Source organism: Ambystoma mexicanum, chromosome 3q (assembly GCF_040938575.1).
Source record: "Ambystoma mexicanum isolate Mex_15411 chromosome 3q, UKY_AmexF1_1, whole genome shotgun sequence".
In the NCBI taxonomy this organism is placed as follows: domain Eukaryota; kingdom Metazoa; phylum Chordata; class Amphibia; order Caudata; family Ambystomatidae; genus Ambystoma; species Ambystoma mexicanum.
The window spans coordinates 991,267,820-991,274,339 of NC_090926.1; positions in this window are offsets into that span (position 1 = coordinate 991,267,820).

Sequence of the window (6,520 nt, forward strand, 5' to 3'; positions counted from 1 at the left end):
TTGCGCCCATCGCCCCAGATTTTTTTACCCAGACAGCCCTGCAAAGTCGGAAATGTGGGGGAAAAAACGCTTTTTCCGCACATTTCACTCGCCGCACCCATCGAAACACGCCCCCCACAACACATGGCCTACCGTCCCGCGTTCCCACAGGTGTCCCGATGAAAACGGTACCTCACATGTGTGGGTGCACCTACCTGGCCGCCAAGGGGAAAGCCTAAAACACAAGTAACCCCAAGTCTGTTGTCCATTCTGCCGACCGGCGCAACTTACAGATATGGGCCTCGGGTGTCCAAGCCACCGAGGAAAACAGGGAACCCCATGCATTTTCGAAAAGAGGACACCCGTGGGAATCCGCAGAGGTGTGATTTGCGCCCATCGCCCCAGATTTTTTTACCCAGACAGCCCTGCAAAGTCGGAAATGTGGGGAAAAAAACGCTTTTTCCGCACATTTCGCTCGCCGCACCCATCGAAACGCGCCCCCCACAACACATGGCCTACCGTCCCGCGTTCCCACAGGTGTCCCGATGAAAACGGTACCTCACATGTGTGGGTGCACCTACCTGGCCGCCAAGGGTAAAGCCTAAAACACAAGTAACCCCAAGTCTGTTGTCAGAGGGAAATCTCCGACATTCTGCCGACCGGCGCAACTTACAGATATGGGCCTCGGGTGTCCAAGCCACCGAGGAAAACAGGGAACCCCATGCATTTTCGAAAAGAGGACACCCGTGGGAATCCGCAGAGGTGTGATTTGCGCCCATCGCCCCAGATTTTTTTACCCAGACAGCCCTGCAAAGTCGGAAATGTGGGGGAAAAAACGCTTTTTCCGCACATTTCACTCGCCGCACCCATCGAAACACGCCCCCCACAACACATGGCCTACCGTCCCGCGTTCCCACAGGTGTCCCGATGAAAACGGTACCTCACATGTGTGGGTGCACCTACCTGGCCGCCAAGGGGAAAGCCTAAAACACAAGTAACCCCAAGTCTGTTGTCCATTCTGCCGACCGGCGCAACTTACAGATATGGGCCTCGGGTGTCCAAGCCACCGAGGAAAACAGGGAACCCCATGCATTTTCGAAAAGAGGACACCTGTGGGAATCCGCAGAGGTGTGATTTGCGCCCATCGCCCCAGATTTTTTTACCCAGACAGCCCTGCAAATTCGGAAATGTGGGGAAAAAAACGCTTTTTCCGCACATTTCGCTCGCCGCACCCATCGAAACGCGCCCCCCACAACACATGGCCTACCGTCCCACGTTCCCACATGTGTCCCGATGAAAACGGTACCTCACATGTGTGGGTGCACCTACCGGGGGCGCAAAAGGAAAAGGGTAACCAACTGGGAACCCCAAGCCATTCGCCACTGCCCATTTTGTTCATGTGGGCAACCTACAGATTTGGGCCTAGGGTGTCGCAGCCAGCAAGGGAAACAGGGAACCCCATGCATTTCCCAAAAGAGGACACCCGTGGGAATCCACAGAGGTCTGACTTACGCAAATCGGCCCAGAATGTAATACCCAGAACCACCAGCAAAGACCCACATGGGAGAAGGGTGCCCAAGGCCAGGGATATTACCGCCGACTTTGCTGGAGCCCTGGCTGCCCTGCGTTACAGCTTCTCCCCACCAAGGAGTCTCGGCAGTGTGCCAATACCTCCCCGAAGGGAAAAGCTGTAATGCAGCCAAGCCGCAACTCCAGGACAGTTGGAGGTGATCTGCCCAGACGGGCCATTCCCACCCACACCACCAACAATCCAGCCCCAGTCTCACCCACCCCACTGACAGTGGGCCCTAACCATAGAATAATAAAAAACAGTACTCACATAACGTTGCAGCTGCTCGGGTAGAAAAAGCTGTAAACAAAACAAAGAACATGTGTTACCTATGGTCACACCAGCAAAATGTAGCCCTCCCCGGGGGCAGATAGGGGGGGGGGTTGTCCTGCACTCCTCCCTGGGCTGAGGCGTCCGTTCCTAGGAGCAGATATCTGGTCCCAGGAAGGGCTGCATGACTTGGCACCCACTCCATTGCGGGTGGGGGGGGGGGTCAACGCCCCATCCCATTAGAAAATTCCCTGACCCATTGGGGTGCCCCACCGCCCCCCCTAAAAAGCGTACCACCATTTTCATTTTTTTCCTTTGGTAACCCAACTCCCCTTGGTGCAGAGGGTCACATTGGTGTGCCAATCTGGCGCCGGGGTGCCCAAACCTTACTGCCCCACCCACTGGGGGGGCCTGACCCACCATTTTTGGGGGCCCTCTCCCCCCTCACCCCAAATGGCTGGGGGACACACCTCATGCAGGCCTCCCTGGGCCTCCTCCAAACGGCTGCGTGAGGTACACCCCACCTCCATTTGGGGTGAGGGGGGAGAGGGCCACGCCAAAAGGTGGGGCAGGACCCCCAATAGATGGGGCAGTAGGGTTTGGGCACCCTGGGGGCAGATAGCCACACTAATGTGGCCATCTGCACCAAGCAAAGTTGGGTAAACAAAAACAAAATATACAAAACCACAGGCTGCTTTTTAGGGGGGGCTGAGGGCCACCCTAAATTGGCAGCGCATGATGTACCGCAACGGGGGGTGGCCCTCAACCCCCCCCCCACCCCAAATGGAGGGCCCCACCTCATGCAACCCTCCCTGGGGGCAGATATCTGCTCCTAGGAAGGGGCATCTGACCCCAGGGAGGGATGCATGAGGTGAGGCCCCCCTATCTGCGCCCAGGGAGGGTTGCATGAGGTGGGGCCCTCCATTTGGGGTGGGGGGGTTTGAGGGCCACCCCCCGTTGCGGTACATCATGCGCTGCCAATTCAGGGTGGCCCTCAGCCCCCCCTAAAAAGCAGCCTGTGATTTTGTATATTTTTTTTTGTTTACCCAACTTGGCTTGGTGCAGATGGGCCCATTAGTGTGGCTATCTGCCCCCAGGGTGCCCAAACCCTACTGCCCCATCTATTGGGGGTCCTGCCCGACCTTTTGGGGTGCCCCCCCCACCCCACCCCCAATGGCTGGGGGACACACCTCATGCAGGCCTCCCTGGGCCTCCTCCAAACGGCTGCGTGAGGTACACCCCACCTCCATTTGGGGTGAGGGGGGAGAGGGCCACCCCAAAAGGTGGGGCAGGACCCCCAATAGATGGGGCAGTAGGGTTTGGGCACCCTGGGGGCAGATAGCCACACTAATGTGGCCATCTGCACCAAGCAAAGTTGGGTAAACAAAAAAAAATATACAAAACCACAGGCTGCTTTTTAGGGGGGGCTGAGGGCCACCCTAAATTGGCAGCGCATGATGTACCGCAACGGGGGGTGGCCCTCAACCCCCCCCACCCCAAATGGAGGGCCCCACCTCATGCAACCCTCCCTGGGGGCAGATATCTGCTCCTAGGAAGGGGCATCTGACCCCAGGGAGGGATGCATGAGGTGAGGCCCCCCCTATCTGCGCCCAGGGAGGGTTGCATGAGGTGGGGCCCTCCATTTGGGGTGGGGGGGGTTGAGGGCCACCCCCCGTTGCGGTACATCATGCGCTGCCAATTCAGGGTGGCCCTCAGCCCCCCCTAAAAAGCAGCCTGTGATTTTGTATATTTTTTTTTGTTTACCCAACTTGGCTTGGTGCAGATGGGCCCATTAGTGTGGCTATCTGCCCCCAGGGTGCCCAAACCCTACTGCCCCATCTATTGGGGGTCCTGCCCCACCTTTTGGGGTGCCCCCCCCCACCCCACCCCCAATGGCTGGGGGACACACCTCATGCAGGCCTCCCTGGGCCTCCTCCAAACGGCTGCGTGAGGTACACCCCACCTCCATTTGGAGTGAGGGGGGAGAGGGCCACCCCAAAAGGTGGGGCAGGACCCCCAATAGATGGGGCAGTAGGGTTTGGGCACCCTGGGGGCAGATAGCCACACTAATGTGGCCATCTGCACCAAGCAAAGTTGGGTAAACAAAAAAAAATATACAAAACCACAGGCTGCTTTTTAGGGGGGGCTGAGGGCCACCCTAAATTGGCAGCGCATGATGTACCGCAACGGGGGGTGGCCCTCAACCCCCCCGCACCCCAAATGGAGGGCCCCACCTCATGCAACCCTCCCTGGGGGCAGATATCTGCTCCTAGGAAGGGGCATCTGACCCCAGGGAGGGATGCATGAGGTGAGGCCCCCCCTATCTGCGCCCAGGGAGGGTTGCATGAGGTGGGGCCCTCCATTTGGGGTGGGGGGGGGTTGAGGGCCACCCCCCGTTGCGGTACATCATGCGCTGCCAATTCAGGGTGGCCCTCAGCCCCCCCTAAAAAGCAGCCTGTGATTTTGTATATTTTTTTTTGTTTACCCAACTTGGCTTGGTGCAGATGGGCCCATTAGTGTGGCTATCTGCCCCCAGGGTGCCCAAACCCTACTGCCCCATCTATTGGGGGTCCTGCCCCACCTTTTGGGGTGCCCCCCCCCACCCCACCCCCAATGGCTGGGGGACACACCTCATGCAGGCCTCCCTGGGCCTCCTCCAAACGGCTGCGTGAGGTACACCCCACCTCCATTTGGGGTGAGGGGGGAGAGGGCCACCCCAAAAGGTGGGGCAGGACCCCCAATAGATGGGGCAGTAGGGTTTGGGCACCCTGGGGGCAGATAGCCACACTAATGTGGCCATCTGCACCAAGCAAAGTTGGGTAAACAAAAAAAAATATACAAAACCACAGGCTGCTTTTTAGGGGGGGCTGAGGGCCACCCTAAATTGGCAGCGCATGATGTACCGCAACGGGGGGTGGCCCTCAACCCCCCCCCACCCCAAATGGAGGGCCCCACCTCATGCAACCCTCCCTGGGGGCAGATATCTGCTCCTAGGAAGGGGCATCTGACCCCAGGGAGGGATGCATGAGGTGAGGCCCCCCCTATCTGCGCCCAGGGAGGGTTGCATGAGGTGGGGCCCTCCATTTGGGGTGGGGGGGGGTTGAGGGCCACCCCCCGTTGCGGTACATCATGCGCTGCCAATTCAGGGTGGCCCTCAGCCCCCCCTAAAAAGCAGCCTGTGATTTTGTATATTTTTTTTTGTTTACCCAACTTGGCTTGGTGCAGATGGGCCCATTAGTGTGGCTATCTGCCCCCAGGGTGCCCAAACCCTACTGCCCCATCTATTGGGGGTCCTGCCCCACCTTTTGGGGTGCCCCCCCCCACCCCACCCCCAATGGCTGGGGGACACACCTCATGCAGGCCTCCCTGGGCCTCCTCCAAACGGCTGCGTGAGGTACACCCCACCTCCATTTGGGGTGAGGGGGGAGAGGGCCACCCCAAAAGGTGGGGCAGGACCCCCAATAGATGGGGCAGTAGGGTTTGGGCACCCTGGGGGCAGATAGCCACACTAATGTGGCCATCTGCACCAAGCAAAGTTGGGTAAACAAAAAAAAATATACAAAACCACAGGCTGCTTTTTAGGGGGGGCTGAGGGCCACCCTAAATTGGCAGCGCATGATGTACCGCAACGGGGGGTGGCCCTCAACCCCCCCCCCACCCCAAATGGAGGGCCCCACCTCATGCAACCCTCCCTGGGGGCAGATATCTGCTCCTAGGAAGGGGCATCTGACCCCAGGGAGGGATGCATGAGGTGAGGCCCCCCCTATCTGCGCCCAGGGAGGGTTGCATGAGGTGGGGCCCTCCATTTGGGGTGGGGGGGGTTGAGGGCCACCCCCCGTTGCGGTACATCATGCGCTGCCAATTCAGGGTGGCCCTCAGCCCCCCCTAAAAAGCAGCCTATGATTTTGTATATTTTTTTTTGTTTACCCAACTTGGCTTGGTGCAGATGGGCCCATTAGTGTGGCTATCTGCCCCCAGGGTGCCCAAACCCTACTGCCCCATCTATTGGGGGTCCTGCCCCACCTTTTGGGGTGCCCCCCCCCCACCCCACCCCCAATGGCTGGGGGACACACCTCATGCAGGCCTCCCTGGGCCTCCTCCAAACGGCTGCGTGAGGTACACCCCACCTCCATTTGGGGTGAGGGGGGAGAGGGCCACCCCAAAAGGTGGGGCTGGACCCCCAATAGATGGGGCAGTAGGGTTTGGGCACCCTGGGGGCAGATAGCCACACTAATGTGGCCATCTGCACCAAGCAAAGTTGGGTAAACAAAAAAAAAATTACAAAACCACAGGCTGCTTTTTAGGGGGGGCTGAGGGCCACCCTAAATTGGCAGCGCATGATGTACCGCAACGGGGGGTGGCCCTCAACCCCCCCCCACCCCAAATGGAGGGCCCCACCTCATGCAACCCTCCCTGGGGGCAGATATCTGCTCCTAGGAAGGGGCATCTGACCCCAGGGAGGGATGCATGAGGTGAGGCCCCCCCTATCTGCGCCCAGGGAGGGTTGCATGAGGTGGGGCCCTCCATTTGGGGTGGGGGGGGGTTGAGGGCCACCCCCCGTTGCGGTACATCATGCGCTGCCAATTTAGGGTGGCCCTCAGCCCCCCCTAAAAAGCAGCCTGTTTTTTTGTATATTTTTTTTTGTTTACCCAACTTGGCTTGGTGCAGATGGGCCCATTAGTGTGGCTATCTGCCCCCAGG